Source organism: Schistocerca piceifrons, chromosome 6 (genome assembly GCF_021461385.2).
Source record: "Schistocerca piceifrons isolate TAMUIC-IGC-003096 chromosome 6, iqSchPice1.1, whole genome shotgun sequence".
Taxonomy (NCBI): Eukaryota; Metazoa; Arthropoda; class Insecta; order Orthoptera; family Acrididae; genus Schistocerca; species Schistocerca piceifrons.
The window spans coordinates 508,084,671-508,104,645 of record NC_060143.1 but is presented as its reverse complement, the minus strand read 5'-3'; positions in this window follow the sequence as shown (position 1 = coordinate 508,104,645).

Below are 19,975 nucleotides of genomic sequence, written 5' to 3'. Positions count from 1 at the left end.
TGAGGGAGACAAATGTAGCACAAAGAGTGCTGAGAGGATTCGTAGGTCCAAACAACATTCTTCGGTTGACGCTGTGGTTGGAACAGAGATGGTGAACCAAGTCCCTCAGGACAAGTTCTTGTACAACGAACGAAACAAGAGGCGTTTGATCACACTTCTTAAAATGGAATTTCTGGAGTGTAGCATTGAAGTGCACCAGGCACAAGAAGATGCTGACGTTATAATTGTAACACCCGCCATTTCAAGAACCAAAGATTTTGGAAGTGTTGTCATTGTAGGAGAAGATGTTGACCTGCTTGTGCTCATGACCGGTTTGGGGCAAGGCATTGAAAACTTATTTTTCTTAAAGCCAGGAAGAGGAAATGCAGAAGACAAGTGGTTTTCCACTGCATCTTACAAGTTTGGCAGTGAATGTATTCTGTTCACTCACGCCTTTAGCGGATGTGATACAGCATCTGCTTTTTTTGGTCAAGGAAAAATTAAGTGCTGCAATATTGTTGCGAAAAATGAAGACCTAACCTCAGCGCTTTCAATAAACCACATGCTACCCGTGAAGAAATAATAACTGCAGGAGAACAGATTACTATCGCATTGTATAGTGGAGGTGTCAGCAGTTCCCACACACTAGACCATTTGCGGTACCGGCTATTCGCCAAGTCTGCAGCAAAAAGCAAACTGAATCTTGCACGGGTGCCACCTACACAAGATGCTGCACAACATCATTCGGTACGGACTTACCAACAAGTCCAAAGTTGGATGGGAAACTGGGAACCTCCTGAGAAATGGTGCTGGAATCACAGTGACCACGGTCCAATACCCGTTATAATGAGCCAAGATCCAGCACCTGAAGCACTTCTTCACATTGTTTCATGCTCATGCAAGCTGATCTGTGGCGGAGCGGGCTCCTGCGGAAAAGTGGGTTTGAAATGTTCTTCAATTTGCAAGAAATGTATTGGGGTCAACTGTGAAAACGTGCCAAAATTTTTATATGAAGACAGTGAAGAAGATGTTATGGAGGATGTTGAGGAAACCGCTGACGAAACCAACGAACTTGCTGAGGCTGACTCGCTGTTTAAAGAAGAGGTCAATCTGGGATCAACTCTATGTACAGACCCTGAAGCCGTAACTCAAGGTATTTCTGGTGACACTGAGGAACCTGGCCCATCAAAACGTTGAAAGTGATGCTCATATTTGTCTCAAGTGCGCTTAAGTGCAATATTACAAGTGTTACACACCCAGAACTGTCAACATTTTTTAGTAACTGACAATGCATTTTAATTGTAATAAAGCTACTTATTTTTAATGTCAACTGTGTGGCTTTTATACCCAAGAATAATTACCTACCTAATTAGGTTGCTTATTGCAGCTAATAATAGTTCAGTTTCCTGATACAATTTATTTTGTGTGTGTGTGTACGTGTGTGTGTGTGTGTGTGTGTGTTTATGTCTCTTAATGATATATTTTTATATTTATAGTTTTACAAATACCAGCGCCGAGGTGGCCCATAGTGAACTTCAGGTAGTGATGTAAGAATCACAATAGTTCGGTGCCCAGCAATTCTCATGTTGCATACAGAGAAATTGAATACCTGAAAGTGAGGTGGCAAATTCCAACTTATAACATGATGTATAATGTATTTATACTACACAAACAGAAACTGAAAAAATAGTGTTCAAAAATTAGGTATCTTGCCACTATGTTCAAAATTTGAAAAATTGGTATTTTTTGAGGCGCTGTAGCGCCTTAGATATTGGGAGTAGAAAAAAATGGCAAGAATCAAATTTGTAGAGAATTTTGTGTTTTTTAAAAAAGAAACTAGACGTTAAGCGATAGGAGCAAATGAAACTGGGATATAACTGGGATATTTTGAAAGAAACTTAAAAAAGTCCGAAATTTTCGAAGTTTTTTGACTGCAGAAAGTTTTCTCAAGCGAAATATTGTTGGCAAAACTCGGTTTTCTAATTTTCCCAACCATATGAACGAGTTGAAAAAATAAACTCTTCTACCCCACCTTTTGCAAGGTATATCTACTATTTGACTGGACTATTTGAAGTTATTTGTTTTTTTTTTTCATGTTCAGATACTTGGTTTTTAAATTTCTTGGAGAGTCACTTTCATTGGTCCTGTATTCTCTCTTTCTAAAAGATATTTATAGAGCTGCTTTTGTAGCTGTCTTCTTCTTAAGCTCTAGTCTTTTGTATGCATTGTTTGAGGTTCCAGCAACTGTTAAGAGATCGTCTGCAAAAGCGAAACAGTTTATTGCTTCTTTCGATCTGACCAGCCATATGTAGTTGTTAAGTATTTATTTTCTTCCTCTATTGTCTATTCTAGGCATTAGTTGAATAATAGTGGTTACAAACCGTCTCCTTGTCTGACTCCTCATACAACCTGGAGAAGGCTAGACCTTTCCCAAGAAATTTAACTTTAGATACTGTGTTCGCTTAATTTTTTTCAGAGCTTTCCTATCTACTGCAAATTTCGTCGGTGTTTTGGGAAGTGGGCCTCCGTCTATCGAATCATAAGTCAACAAATACTGGCACTATCTTTTTATTTGGTACTAGATGACAAACCCGGCATTTCTCTGGTATTCATTCTGCCAATTCTTATTTAGAAACGGAAACAAAAAGTGAACTGCGTTTGAAGTGCAATATCGAAAAATTTCATTTACATGTATTCGTGAAAACACTTTTGAAATCACCAAGCAGTCATACAAAGGAATATGCATAATGTAGGAATATGTAAGTACAGTACCCGAATTAAGAAACATGATCCCAGACAGCTTCTATACCCTGGACGCAGCTGCATCAAATGTCTACAACACAAACTTGTAAAATTTTATATGGAAACGGTTCTTCATAGCTGTATAGACGGTTACTGTTTTCGTCTACAGCCTTTCGCGCTTCGAAGTTGAAAGCTGTCAATAGCGCTGTCAGGTGTCAGGGATTTTCTTAAGATGACTCAACTGCAAGAATGTCTTACATCTACATGGTTACTATGCAATTCACACTTAAGTGCCTGGCAGACGGTTCATCGAACCATTTTCATACTACTTCTCTACCATTCCACTCTCGAATGGCGCGTGGGAAAAAGGAACACCTAAATCTTTCCGTTCGAGATCTGATTTCTCTTATTTTATTATGATGATCATTTCTGCCTACGTAGGTGGGTGTCAACAAAATATTTAGGCATTCGGAAGAGAAAGTTGCTGATTGAACTTTCGTAAATAGATCTCACCGCAAAGAAAAATGCCTTTGTTTCAGTGACTGCCACCCCAACTCGCGTATCATATTAGTGACACTCTCACCTCTATTTCAGAATAAGACAAAACGAGCTGCCCTTCTTTGCACTTTTTCGATGTCCTCCGTCAATCCTACCTGGTAAGGATCCCATACCGTTCAGCAATATTCCACCAGAGGACGGACAAGCGTAGTGTAGGCTGTCTCTTTAGTGGGTTTGTCGCACCTTCTAAGTGTTCTGCCAACAAAGTGCAGTCTTTATTTCGCCTTCCCCACAGTATTATCTATGTGGTCTTTCCAATTTAAGTTGCTCGTAATTGTGATTCCTATGTAGTTAATCGAACTGACAGTCCTTAGGTTTGTGCGATTTATCGTATACCCAAAATTTATCGGAATTCTTTTAGTACCCATGTGGCTGACCTCGCACTTTTCTTTGTTTAGTGCTAACTGCCACTTTTCGCACCATACAGAAATTCTCTCTAGATCCCTTGTCGACAGCACTCATTACTTGTTGCACAAGAACGATATTTTCTGAATCCGTGTTGGTTATGTATCAATAAATTTTCTTCAAGGTGATTCGTAATGTTCGATTACAGTATATGCTCAAAATCCTACTGCAAATTGAGTTCAGTGATAGGGGTCTGTAATTCAGTGGGTTACTCCTATTTCCTTTCTTAAATATTGGTGAGACCCGAGTTACTTTCCAGTCTTTAGGAACAGACCTTTCGTCAACTGAGTGGTTGCATATGATTGCTAAGAAAGACGCTATTGTGTCTGCATACTCTGAGAGGAACCTGAATGGACCGGAACATTTACCTTTCTTAAGTGCCTTGAGTTGTTTCGCAACACCTAAGATATCTACTTTTATGTCACTCATGCTAACAGATGTTCTGGTTTCGAATTCTGGAATATTTACTTCGTCTTCTTTCGTGAAGGCAGTAAAGAAGAACTGTATTAAAACTTCAAGCACGTTGTGGCAGTTTTTCATGCATCTCAGTGTTTATGACGTCATCTCTGGTGATCTATGGGTCACACAATGATATGATTTTTAGGTACGTTCAGCACCATATGTGAATATTCTCTGCAACATATGTTGCGAGTAGAGTCAGTAGCAAAGCAAAGAAGCAATAAATTGGAACGTCATGCACAATAGCGCAGTTCTTCACGCATCTCAGCGTTTATGACGTAATACCACTTGAACTATATGTGGTATCAAGATATAATTTTGTTGGAAATTTTGGAAATTTGTTGTAAGTTCCCATGGGACCAAACCGCTGAGGTCATTGGTCCCTAGGATTACACACTACTTAATCTAACTTAAAATAATTTTTACGCTAAGGACAATACAAATACCCATGCCCCAGGGAGGACTCGAACCTCCGACGGGGGGAGCCGCACGAATCGTGGTGTGGCGCCTAAGACAGCGCGGCTACCCCGCACGGCATATAATTTTGTAGGTGCGTTTAGCGGCATATGTGGATACTGCCTCTGTGAAATTAATTTCGAACAGAGTTAGTGGCACAGAAGCAATAAATTTAAATGTAGTACATCATGCGGTATTTTTCACAGCACGTCTTATTTCCTGACTATGACAGGCAGGTGGTTCTTACCCCCAAAGCGATTGTTGCCTGACATTAAGGGTATTTGCACCAAGTTCGGTAGAAATCAGTCCTGCGGATTAGGAGGACATGTGTAACATATACATACGCACACATAGACACATCCATTTTTATAATACTTTATGGATTTTGTGGAGGGGGCAGAAAGGAAAGGAAAGGGAAGGAGCTATTTATATCAGCTGCGTCGGGAATTTATGTAGAAGTAGCGACAACGAGGGAAAATGAGTGCCGAGCCTGGAATGTACTGCTTACTAGGCAGGTGCGTTAAACATTACGCCACCCGGACACAGCGTTTATGGCAAACGCACGGACTACACTGCCATGCTTCCAAGCCGAGCCACATTCTCACCTAGCACCACCTATCTACAGTCGCTGTCCATGTGTTTGCTAATTTTAGATTCCGGATGCAGGTCGAACGTAAATGTGCGTCTGCACTGGAGGATGTTTATTCATAGCCGTCGAGGTATATAAATTATACGAATGCATGTTGTCTGTTCTTTCGGATATGTCCGAAATTACAGACACCACGAGCTCATTTAATTTCTGGATCTTCCTAGTGAAATCTGAAGTCTCTAGCCTCCTTTTTGTCACAATTTTTGGTGTCAATAACGATCATCCCCCTTTACCTCCTCTGTATTACTGCAGATGACGTGTCACTGAGCACATTTGTTCTGTGCATGCAGTACACTCGAGGCGCCTAGTTGTTTCCACTGCACTGTGTGGAATACGAAGGTTCTGTTATAGATCACTAACCTGCTGTCTTCAAGTTGATGTCCACATCGCAGAAAACAGCACGCAGGTCGTAGATTCTGTATCTTGAGGCTGAAACTGACTTTTAGCGAGGTTCTGTTCTGAAATAATGTATCATTTGTAAGTAGGCTGTTTAGGTTTTCTTATTGGTAACGCCACCTCTGTATGAAAATCACTGGCTGTGCTGTGTGCAGTCTGCGGCTGCCTTGCATTGTTGTAATACTCGCCATTGTAGTGTTGGGCAGCGGCAGCTGGATGTGAACAGCGCGTAGCGTTGGGCAGTTGGAGGTGAGCCGCCAGCAGTGGTGGATGTGGGGAGAGAGATGGCGGAGTTTTGAAATTTGTCATAAACTGCTATATTTATATATGATGATATCAAGGTAAATACATTGTTTGTTCTCTATTAATATCTTTCATTTGCTAACTATCCCTATCAGTAGTTAGTGCCTTCAGTAGTTTGAATCTTTTATTTAGCTGGCAGTAGTGGCGCTCGCTGTATTGCAGTAGCTTGAATAGCGAAGATTTTTGTGAGGTAAGTGATTTGTGAAAGGTATAGTTTAATGTTAGTCAGGGCCATTCTTTTGTAGGGATTTTTGAAAGTCAGATTGCGTTGCGCTAAAAATATTGTGTGTCAGTTTAAGCACAGTCGTGTATAATTGTTCAAAGGGGACGTTTCATATGTCGACCCTTAGCCTAGGATACCTCACTGGAATCTTCTGATTTTTTTCTTGTAGTTTGTGTAATTAGTGTAGCTATTGTTTATTGCTAGCGCGTAATTATGGAGAGAATTTCCTTTGTAGTTGTAGTTTTTCATTGTTGTACAGTAAAACAGTTGTGGCATGCATATAGATTTGCACCAAGTATTTCGCAGCTACGCTTGCAATTAACTAGATATTATTTTCAGTGCTATGTTAATGTGTTCTCCTATTTTTGCACTTCAAATTGTGCTTTTCTGTGTTATCGTGTGAAATATTGTGACAATTATGGCGTGTGAAAAACGTAACACTAGGCTCCAAACTAAACTGAGAAATAATAGTGACGACGAGCGTAGCTTATCAGCGCCGCAGAGTAATGAATTTACTAATGTTCAAAGTAGTAATTTGGTAACTGTGCACAGGGAAATGGAGCGGGCGTCAAACAATGGCGTGGACAGTGAAACAATTAGTGAAGAGGGAAGCATTATCGATCGATCGGTCGGCAATAGCCCGCCTCAGGAAGCCGAAATGACACGACACGATCTCGCAAATACTGTAGATTCAGGTTTTGGATCCTCACCGTTTTCTCAAATAAGTCAAGACACATTTTCTGCTTGTCAAAATGTGAATGTTTCCGGTGTAAATTCACTGCCGAAAAGCACTGAGGAACATGTTTCAGACACCAATGCATTGTTATTGCAATTAATACAACAAATGGGACAAACACAGCAAAAGCTTCAAAAGTTAGACACAGTGGAACAAAATCTTAAAAAGTTAGACACAATGGAACAACACCAGAGACGAACACAGCAACAGTTAGACACAATGGAACAACACCAGAGACAAACGCAGCAACAGTTAGACACAATGGAACAAAATCTTCAAAAGTTAGACACCACACTTGAACAAACACGTGAAGATTTAACTACTGAGTTACATAACATTGAATCGAAATGTCAAAAAGTCTGTAATGACGTAAAAACACAAATTTGTGAGCATTTTCAACCTATTTTTTCGCGGCATGAAAATGCATTACAGAATCACGAAGCAGCCATAAAAGAACTGCAAACCATTGTTCATGAAAATCATGAGACCTTGTGGGCTAAAATTGACTCAGTTGCATCTACCGATTCAGTTAAGCAACTTGCAAAAACTCAGGAAAACTTAAAGGACACAGTAGATACGATTTCAACACAAATGGACACTCTGAAACTTGGTTCAGAAAAACACACTGAGGAAATGTGTTCACTATCGGAGAAAGTAGCCGAACTTTCGGATCAGGTTACTAACTTATCTACAAAGGTAGATGATGATCTGAATGACACAAGACCTGTAGCCTTCACTGACACAGAAGAGTATGAACAAATTAGAAAATTCAAACAAAATCAAAATCAAATCAATACACAACACCAAAGAGAAATCCGGGAAGTACAAGATCAGCTGACATAGGTAATACAAGAATTACGTATTTCAGAGGACACTCGCGCTCCAACACGGGTAGAGGGACTTAGAAATACGGAACAGACACAAAGTAATAACACAGGGCACTTCGGAAATTGTGAAAGAAGTTGGCAAGGTACGCCGAATTTTGGGATGGAACCGCCGAAACGACGTAACAATGACCGACATGCGACTTGCCGACATGATGATTTTGACTATAAGCTGTTCATTACTACACGTAAATTCAAAACATTTAAGAATTCTGGCAACGACATTCATCCACAAGCATGGCTCCATCAATTCTCTCATTGTTTTCCTCCCAACTGGTCGTTAGAACACAGATTAGAATTCATGTGTGGCTATTTAAAGAATGAACCAGCTGTAAGAACGCGATCGGTCATTCACGATTGCCACAGTGAAGGAGAATTTTACCATGCCTTCCTCTCAGCATATTGGTCTCAAGCCACACAAGACCGAGTAAAACATGGTATCATAATGATGAAACATTTCGAACAATCTGAATTCTCCAGTCTTGTGAAATATTTTGAAGACATGTTGCATAAGAATCAGTATCTTTCAAACCCATACAGCCCCTCAGAACTCATCCGCATTTGCTTAATCAAATTGCCTGAACATTTACGACATATTATTTTGGCAGGACGTTGCAAAGATGACATTGAAGCTTTTCAGGGACTCCTACAAGAATTAGAAATTGACACAGACAGTCGCCGGATGCGAAAACAGGAAAACAATCACTACAGGTCACATACGTCACAATTCCGTGATGACAGAAACAATAACTTGACACGAAAAGGCTATTCTTACAACGCAAATCGTGACCAAAACAGACACCACCCATATGACAACCGCTGGCACAGTAATAATAGTTACAGAGAAAGATCGCATTTCCGTAGTAATGACTATCACAGAGACAATCAGAGAAACAGACAATATGGGAACCAAAACAATTATTATCAAGGGAGACAGAATAACTTCAGACGCAACAGTTCAGCGCGGAGTTAAGATTCAGGGAGAAATTCTCCACCACGTGACCGACAAGGAAGAAACTACGGAAACTACCGACATAACGACAGAACTGAATTACATCAGAACTGGCGAGATTCAAACAGAGCAGGGCCCTCTCGTCACGGTGAATTTGTAGAAGTTAGGTCTCCTAATCCCAATAACGACGCGCGCCAACAAAGAGACAGACAATGACTCGCACTGCAGGCACCCACGTGCGCCGGCTGGCTCAGAGAAAAATAACATAGACGCTAACATTAAGAAAAATTCCAGTATTCTTTAACGACGTATACCGCATGATAATTGCGTTGAAGTTGATACGCTGCGCGCTAGAAAGGGTAAAAGATTGCAATACATTTCACATGTAAAACCGTTTATTGAAAGATAATCTGCTTTTTAACTTTGTCATTGCCATAAAACTTTTCACTTCACATTACTAGTATGCTTGTCAGACTTAAGAAACTGTTAACATGCAACAATGTTTGAAGTTAAATATCCAGTCAAGAACCAAGAGAACTTATTGAAACAGAAATGACGAATGCATTGTTATAGTGAACAGACGTCACAGTGTTATTGTGTGTGTACATTCTTGCTTGTTAGTTGCACGATTATGGAACGACTATAAGGCTTACATACTTAGAACATTTACCAGTACTGCTAATGAGATTTTAATGCAACATTTTGGTTTACTTGAAAATATATTCTGGATTTAAAGTACTTTCTGTGAGATACCAGATGACATAGTGGTTAGTTTATGTGACAGCTACACGATTTTATCACGACGCTACTAATGAGTGACAATTTACAATGTTGCTTTTGCAGTGTTTCTGTTTTATATCTGCACAGTTTTCTGTTTTATTCTGGAAAGTAAAACAGGTTTTAGTAGTAACTTTTGTAGTATAGCTACAATGAGACTGCCTTTTCCGTAGCACAACAATACGTTACAGCACAGTACTTTCCTCATCACGGCAATAAGCGTAATAACTAAGACATTTATACGCAAAGCATTTCACTTTTGTGTATTATGAGGTAAGTACATTGACTTTTGCAGAACTTAGCTTTCGGAGGACGATAATTATGACACTTCCACAGAGATTATCTTACAACAAGACGCACAGTTTAGCGCTACAGTACACGTATTTGAGTAATTAATTTTATACCTAAAACATTTATTTTTAAAAGTTTTTGAATTACAAAGGAAGTTTGCTGTGATACATTTCATTCCATTGCAATAATCTGTAACACCTGAGGGTATAATTACATTAATCCTCAGGGGGGTACACGCTTACTTTGTGTACCATGTGTGTGGCAACCACAAGGAACCCTAGCTAATATGGTATTTGCTTATACAACTTTACACATCGGTACCATATTTCTCTAACACACAAATTACACAGCTATCTCATCATTTAACTGAGAGATAAACATTTTTTTACTACATCAGTGACACATGTTTACGCAATACACAGTTGGGTAACTTCACACTTATGAAACTGTATTTTGTCTGTACTTTGTAAACTGTTCATATTTTTTCGGAATCATTGTGATACTATGAGAGCTTTGAATGATGTATTTGGTAAGGGAGAATGATTTTAAAGTACGTTTGAGGTAGATGACACTATTGAAATGAGCAGAGAATTTTTTTTAGGTTTTGAAATTATTGCAGAAAGCTACGACGTTTTTGAGATTTGACTGAGGTGTTATGATGTTATTATTACGACGACGATGTGTACTATGCTGTTGAGATATGTTTATGATCAATAAGATGATGCTACCGTATATGAGGAATAAGGAGTATGTTGGAAACCAAGAATCATGCTTTAAGAGTTATGAAATGTGCGTAAATGCGTGACTGTATCACAATGCTGACGAATATTTTATTTGGACATTTATATTTATAGGATTTTCTTTCTACAGATTTGCAACGCTAATTCTTGACCTGTGAAATATTTTTATGTGAGACTGTCACTGTAGCGGAAACTGCTGTCGTAAATATTTCCGTAAGAAAGTTAAGTGACCACCTGCACGTAATGCGTCGCGTGCACCCACCTGGGCGACAGCCGCCCGAAAAAAATCCATTAGCCTTTCAGAGCACAGGAAGAAAAAAAGAAAAAAAAGGGAGGCCATTATCCTGCCCATTGTCATTCCTTTAGAGAAAGCATCGCAAATCCGACACGCTAATTACTTGGAAACATATCGTACTTTCTGATATTTACTGAAATGCCTAATGAAATGACGAGAAATATTTTTACATCTGCACACCTGATTACGACAAGCGTCTTTCTACGAGAGTTGAGAGAATTTCTACTAACTTATGAAATGTCACATGACTATTGAATGATATTTTTATGCTTTTGTTTGCGTAATTGCTTATTTCATTTGATACCTGTTTTTCAGCTGTGTTACAGCATTAGTTTTATAAAATAAACTTAGATGCATTTGCTAATGTGAACACTTTCTGTCAACAGATCTATTAAATGATAATTTTGTAATCCACATTCTTTAAAAAAAAGGAGCACTTGGAAAGGAAAGAACAATAAGAAGGGACTAGTAACAGTAACTGGACACATAATTTTCTTTTCAAGTACATGGTAATATTTCTTTTACAATAAGTTGTTGTGGTGCACCACTTTAATTACTTAGACATTAAGATGTGAATATACATTTCCCTTATCTGCATTGTTGTTTTTACTGTAATATTTTTTCTGCTTGAGCTATGTCATGTTTAGGTATAAGTTGCTGCTGTTTGCCAGGCATAGTGTTATTGAATTTGACTTTGTATTATTCTGTTAAGCTAGTTTTACTACTGACTTATTTTTCTTGTTACTGCAAATCGGCTCATATTAGTTGTAATGTTGCATTGCTTGGTAATTTAGATTTACTGTAGCTTGCTTTGCGATTTTCCATTTTTTTTTCATTGCTGTTTATATTAATTGTTTTATGTGCTGCTGCATTGCCTCGTCCCTTAGTTTAGCATCTGAGCTCAGTAGATTTAAGTTAGCTTAAGAGGGGGTAGCCTATAAGAGAACGAGTTGCGATGAATTTGAAGAAATGCACTGAGAGGCTATACGAGAAAAGTACAGAAAGCAGGTATAGATAGGACTTTCGGAAATAATGAAGAACGAAGGGAGATCTCCGAGAAGTAAAGAAAGTTTTGTTTGCAAAATACTGCAATAAAACAAACCCTGTCCTTTCCTTGTATTATTCCGCTATATGTTTGTGTACCCTTGTGTATTTATTTTCTTCCTGTCTCTGTGTAGTTTCATAGAATTTTTTCTTCTTTTAATATTAAGCTACATTCACTATGATGAGGAATACTGTTATCCTCGAATATAATTGGCATTAATAATATGTTATTTACTTTGTAAAGATGTTAGACATTATTAATTCTGTTCTGTTTAATGCTCATGTATGAAGTTGATGTTTCAAAAGTTATTGTGATCTTTTATGTATGTACTCATGTCATAATTCCACTGATGTATATGTTAGTTCGATTCTTTTGTAAAGCCTGTACTACAAATGTTATCTGTATTGTTATGTTTTTAATGATGTATTCTGTACCTTTGTTATTGTATTCTCATGTTATAAAATTGTAATTGACACCAGTTTATCAAACTAAGTAACTTGTAAGCATTCATTTCACTGCACACGTTTCTGTTGGTCATAGTATATGGACAATATGTGAGAAGTTGGGACTGTTAGTGTTTACACGTGTGTTACTAATTCAGCAAGGGACTGGATAACAGCATTGCTGGTTCTAAGGACAATTCTAAAAACTTTGTGAGTGCACAAGTGGTGGTTTATGGACTTGCTATATTCTCCGCAAGACTCTTCGATGGTGAATGTGCACCTGCACAATCGCAACAGATGGCTGCTGGCCATCTCTACAATGACTACAGTGGGTCTGCACCTCTGGTGGCCCACCAATACCATTATCTCTACAAGGACTACAGTGGGTCTGCATCTATGATGACCCACCAACGCCATCTCTACAAGGACTGCAGTGGGTCTGCACCTCTGGTGGCCAACCAATACCACAATCTCTACCAGGACTCCAGTGGGTCTGCTCTGTGATGACCTACCTACCAATATTCTTCAAACCTTCGAATGACTCTGCTGTGGGTTTGCTCCATTGTGGCCCATTACCTGTCAGCATGTCAAGAGTCAGCACTGTCTTTCAGTTGGAAGGACAACAGTACTTCTTCAAGACTGCATGGAAATCCACTACTTCTGTGTGCAATTTCTTTTACTAATGAGACTTTGTGAAAAAAAACCTGTATTTACTATTATGATGAATGATCAGGACTATCTTTACGGACTGTGAGAAAATTTTAGCTTTTGACCAACATAGTATCAATAAGTGTGTGCATTTGATTTCTTTGTTATTGTAACTATGAAAAATTTTTTCAAATCTGTATTGGCCACTGCCCAATCCAATTTGTAAAATTTTTTGTGGGGAGCATGGGGGCTATGTAAGTAGGCTGTTTAGGTTTTTTTATTGGTAACGCCACCTCTGTATGAAAATCACTGGCTGTGCTGTGTGCAGTCTGCGGCTGCCTTGCATTGTTGTAATACTCGCCATTGTAGTGTTGGGCAGCGGCAGCTGGATGTGAACAGCGCGTAGCGTTGGGCAGTTGGAGGTGAGCCGCCAGCAGTGGTGGATGTGGGGAGAGAGATGGCGGAATTTTGAAATTTGTCATAAACTGCTATATTTATATATGATGATATCAAGGTAAATACATTGTTTGTTCTCTATTAATATCTTTCATTTGCTAACTATCCCTATCAGTAGTTAGTGCCTTCAGTAGTTTGAATCTTTTATTTAGCTGGCAGTAGTGGCGCTCGCTGTATTGCAGTAGCTTGAATAGCGAAGATTTTTGTGAGGTAAGTGATTTGTGAAAGGTATAGTTTAATGTTAGTCAGGGCCATTCTTTTGTAGGGATTTTTGAAAGTCAGATTGCGTTGCGCTAAAAATATTGTGTGTCAGTTTAAGCACAGTCGTGTATAATTGTTCAAAGGGGACGTTTCACATTTCTTTGGGATGCGACTCACGTATTTTAACATAGCCACACGAGAAGACTACATGATCTTAATACAACACCTTGTGATACAGCAAAGTACATGATCAAACACAACGTTTACGAAAATGCATCTTTGCACTATTTGTGGCACGTGTCTGTGCCTCATGACTACCGGGAGTGAATCTTTTAATACTAAATACCGGCAAACACATCCTGCCACAGACAACATGACTGTACCTCTCGACTGCCTAATCCAGAACGATAAAAAAAATAAAAATTGGAAACACACCCTACGACAGACAACATGTCTGTTCTTCTCAACTGCCTAATCCAGAGTGACGAACAGCCCGAAACACTTCGCGAGCCATACCAGAAAAGGCGGGACCCGAACGCTTCCGAAGTGCTTCGTCTGCAATTTCGTCAGTCTTTTGTTTTTGATTTAAATTGTTTTCAATAATTCTAAAATGACTGATTGATAGTCAGCTGTTGAGGGATATTCGAATGAGTAGTTTAACTACACTCCTGGAAATGGAAAAAAGAACACATTGACACTGGTGTGTCAGACCCACCATACTTGCTCCGGACACTGCGAGAGGGCTGTACAAGCAATGATCACACGCACGGCACAGCGGACACACCAGGAACCGCGGTGTTGGCCGTCGAATGGCGCTAGCTGCGCAGCATTTGTGCACCGCCGCCGTCAGTGTCAGCCAGTTTGCCGTGGCATACGGAGCTCCATCGCAGTCTTTAACACTGGTAGCATGCCGCGACAGCGTGGACGTGAACCGTATGTGCAGTTGACGGACTTTGAGCGAGGGCGTATAGTGGGCATTCGGGAGGCCGGGTGGACGTACCGCCGAATTGCTCAACACGTGGGGCGTGAGGTCTCCACAGTACATCGATGTTGTCGCCAGTGGTCGGCGGAAGGTGCACGTGCCCGTCGACCTGGGACCGGACCGCAGCGACGCACGGATGCACGCCAAGACCGTAGGATCCTACGCAGTGCCGTAGGGGACCGCACCGCCACTTCCCAGCAAATTAGGGACACTGTTGCTCCTGGGGTATCGGCGAGGACCATTCGCAACCGTCTCCATGAAGCTGGGCTACGGTCCCGCACACCGTTAGGCCGTCTTCCGCTCACGCCCCAACATCGTGCAGCCCGCCTCCAGTGGTGTCGCGACAGGCGTGAATGGAGGGACGAATGGAGACGTGTCGTCTTCAGCGATGAGAGTCGCTTCTGCCTTGGTGCCAATGATGGTCGTATGCGTGTTTGGCGCCGTGAAGGTGAGCGCCACAATCAGGACTGCATACGACCGAGGCACACAGGGCCAACACCCGGCATCATGGTGTGGGGAGCGATCTCTTACACTGGCCGTACACCACTGGTGATTGTTGAGGGGACACTGAATAGTGCACGGTACATCCAAACCGTCATCGAACCCATCGTTCTACCATTCCTAGACCGGCAAGGGAACTTGCTGTTCCAACAGGACAATGCACGTCCGCATGTATCCCGTGCCACCCAACGTGCTCTAGAAGGTGTAAGTCAACTACCCTGGCCAGCAAGATCTCCGGATCTGTCCCCCATTGAGCATGTTTGGGACTGGATGAAGCGTCGTCTCACGCGGTCTGCACGTCCAGCACGAACGCTGGTCCAACTGAGGCGCCAGGTGGAAATGGCATGGCAAGCCGTTCCACAGGACTACATCCAGCATCTCTACGATCGTCTCTATGGGAGAATAGCAGCCTGCATTGCTGCGAAAGGTGGATATACACTGTACTAGTGCCGACATTGAGCATGCTCTGTTGCCTGTGTCTATGTGCCTGTGGTTCTGTCAGTGTGATCATGTGATGTATCTGACCCCAGGAATGTGTCAATAAAGTTTCCCCTTCCTGGGACAATGAATTCACGGTGTTCTTATTTCAATTTCCAGGAGTGTAATAATAATAATCATACTTTAACATTTGGCGCCCATGCTCCGAACACAGCAGCCAATCACAGAGCAGTAGCATTATGCAGGCGGTCTTTCTCACGGGAATCATACCGAATCTAACACCTGCCAAACCACATTTCGTCATCTATATACTTCTTGCATCTCCACTGCTCTGTGAACAGCTTCTTGGATGGTATGATGGCTGACTAAGCCAGAAATATTACAATTCTCCTAAGTATCTAAATTCTTTAGTACACAGTACTTTGTTATTGCTGATTTCTAGCTCACCCAATGTGGTTTTGATACCAGTCATGAAGTTTTTCAAATGAGAGTAGAAATTCAATTTTACTGTTTTTGTGCATTGCGTCCTTGGAAATTAATTATACATCAGGAGTTTGTTACCGTTTTAGGTAAGAGGTCCCCCAGTCACGATTACCTACTTGTTTCACTTCGATTTCTGTTCTCTTTTCCTTGTGTATCCTTTCCTTTTTTAGTGCGTTTCTTCTCCTCTTGTTTCGTCTCTGTATGTGAGGATTTGGAACTGCGTCAGGTCTGTGTCTTTTAGCGGTTCTCCTTGTACGCTGTCCGTCTTCGTCCCTTCATCGCATGTGTTCCTGTTTCTATGCGTTTGGGCGCTGATTACCATGCTGTTTAGCGCCCGAAAATCCCAAACCACACACACACACACACACACACACACACACACACACACACACACCATATTTTGCCATTTTGAACAAAGGATGTATCGTCATCATGCACTTGAAGAAAGTGAAAGCTTGGTGCTCTAAGGTGAAGGGAAGGGGATACGATACGGTGCGGTGGCGTTGCCAGAAGACAGAGGAGCGAGACGTTGTTTTCGCGAAGGTGGTTGTAGAACCAAGTTGGCTCTCTCCGAGGCTTCCCGAATAAAACGAGAACTCCGGCAGCATTACATATTCTTCGCCATGTTCCCCTCAGAATTCTGCTAGAATTACCCTCACTCGGCACAAAGGAGGAAGGAATCTAACAAGGCAGCGGAAGAACGGCTCCAGTAGGGCTGGAGGTGGGTGAGGGGGTTTTGGGGGTGGGGATGGGGGGAGTGGGGAAGCAGTGCGGGAAAGGGGCACAGTGGAGGAGAACAGAAGACTGGCTTCGGTCCCAGGAGTGCGGCGCAGCCAAGATCGAGGGCCTTACGATTCTAATGAGAACAAATTAAACTATCATTACTGGACGCGGCCGGGTGAGCGGCGGACTGAATTTTGAAATATGGGAAACAGGCCTCGGCGGCATCTGCTGCGGCCCGACCCCGCAGGATTCTCATCCCTTAACTGATAGAGAAGGCGAGCCTCGAGGAGGCCGCGGGGCTGATGGCTGCTGCGGGGGGCGGAGTGTTCCCTTACCGGATCCAACTAATAACAAGGGGAATCTCCGGGCCAAGTTGGCGCCGCCGGCTACGCTACCTACAGTTTAATGCTCGGCGTGGTGCGCCGCTAGTCCGTCACCCGACTCAGCGAAGGCGCTCACTGGTTGCAGCGATGGGCCAGTGTCTACAGGGTGAAAAGTATTTAAACCGACAAACTCTACATCTACATCTACATGATTACTCCGCAATTCACATTTAAGTGCTTGGCAGAGGGTTCATCGAACCACAATCATACTATCTCTCTACCATTCCATGATCATTCCTACCTATGTAGGTTGGGCTCAACAAAATATTTTCGCATTCGGAAGAGAAAGTTGGTGACTGAAATTTCGTAAATAGATCTCGCCGCGACGAAAAACGTCTTTGCTTTAATGACTTCCATCCCAACTCGCGTATCATATCTGCCACACTTCTCCCCTATTACGTGATAATACAAAACGAGCTGCCCTTTTTTGCACCCTTTCGATGTCCTCCGTCAATCCCACCTGGTAAGGATCCCACACCGCGCAGCAATATTCCAACAGAGGACGAACGAGTGTAGTGTAAGCTGTCTCTTTAGTGGACTTGTTGCATCTTCTAAGTGTCCTGCCAATGAAACGTAACCTTTGGCTCGCCTTCCCCACAATATTATCTATGTGGTCTTTCCAACTGAAGTTGTTCATAATTTTAACACCTAGGTACTTAGTTGAATTGACAACCTTGAAAATCGTACTATTGATCGAGTAATCGAATTCCAACGGATATCTTTTGGAACTCATGTGGACCACCTCACACTTTTCGTTATTTAGCGTCAACTGCCACCTGCCACACCATACAGCAATCTTTTCTAAATCGCTTCGCAACTGATACTGGACTTCCGATGACCTTACTAGACGGTAAATTACAGCATCATCTGCGAACAACCTAAGAGAACTGCTCAGATTGTCACCCAGGTCATTTATATAGATCAGGAACAGCAGAGGTCCCAGGACGCTTCCCTGGGGAACACCTGATATCACTTACTCGATGATTTGCCGTCTATTACTACGAACTGCGACCTTCCTGACAGCAAATCACGAATCCAGTCGCACAACTGAGACGATACCCCAGAGGCCCGCAGCTTGATTAGAAGTCGCTTGTGAAGAACCGTGTCAAAAGCTTTCCGGAAATCTAGAAATACGGAATCAACTTGAGATCCCCTGTCGATAGCGGCCATTACTTCGTGCGAATAAAGAGCTAGCTGCGTTGCACAAGAACGATGTTTTCTGAAACCATGCTGATTACGTATCAATAGATCGTTCCCTTCGAGGTGATTAATAATGTTTGAATACAGTATATGCTCCAAAACCCTACTGCAAACCGACGTCAATGATATAGGTCTGTAGTTCGATGGATTACTCCTTCTACCCTTCTGAAACACTGGTGCGACCTGCGCAATTTTCCCACCTGTAGGTATAGATCTATCGGTGTGCGAGCGGTTGCATATGATTGCTAACTAGGGAGCTATTGTATCAGCGTAATCTGAAAGGAAGCTAATCGGTATACAATCTGGACCTGAAGACTTGCCCATATCAAGCGATTTGAGCTGTTTCGCAACCCCTAAGGCATCTACTTCTAGGAAACTTATGCTAGCAGCTGTTCGTGTTTCAAATTCTGGAATATTCTGGGAGTTTGGGGGGGGGCATCAAAACAAATATTTTTCCCAAATGTAATTTTTTACTATGAGGAGTATTTAAACCGGTAGAGGAAGATTTCTCTGGTGGCAAATTGATTAAACCAACAAACACTTTTCCATTTTTTTATGACAAAGAGACAACAACTCGGTAGCAGATACGGCCCAATTAAACAGTCTCCAACAACACCGACCCACACATTAACGAAGAACCGCACTTGATGAGCGCTAGTAACTGTGGCATGTGGGTTATCCGCACTCCAAACATGCGAATTGACCGTGTTGAAGACTCCATCAGGCCCGAACGTTGCTTCATCGGTAAACAACACAGAGGATGGAAATGTAGGATGCATTTCACACTGTTCCAGGTACCACTGGGAAAACTGTGCTCTGGGTGGATAATCAACTGGTTTCGAGTTGTGGACTCGCTGTAAGTCAAATGGACGTAACAATTGCTCTCGAAGGGCTGTTCTTACATTCGTCTGATTCGTCCCCATGTGACGTGCAATTGCACGAGTGCTGATTGAAGGATCCCGCACCACATGCTGCAAATTGCAGCGTTCTTACCGTGCGACGGCATCCCTGTCCAGGTAATCTGCTAAATGACCTGGTCTCACGCAGACGTTCGTACACAGCATCAAAGGTCCGTATGATGCGGGATACGGCGATTAGGATATTGTTGTTGATAAACCCGCTGTGAAGCTCGTCCGTTGTGGTGCGCTATGTAGTACGCACCAACCATATCAGTGTACTCACTCCAGGTGTATCTCTCCATTAGTAAACAGAGACAATGCACTACTACACTGGTGGACAGCAGTTGCCTACAACTGAAGAGCGTAATACGGCCTGTACCAACTGAAAAGCGTATTACGGACTCCAACTGTTTAAATAATCCTCGTAAAAAAAAAATGACATTAGGGAAAAATATTTGTTTTCCTGTCCCTTACAACCTCCCAGAGTTTGTTGGTTTAAATACTTTTCACCCTGTATATGAGTTAGGTTTACCTCACTGACGGAAGCAAGTATACCTTGTTATACACCAATCCTCTAGGATAATTGAAACATGTGGATTGTATAACTCGTATACCAGTTGCCTCTGTTGCCTACCGTACCACAAACTTTCGACATCAGTCTTTATACGAGATGTGTCGGGTAAATAACGAGACTGGTGTCAAAAATATGATTTATTTCAAACAAAATT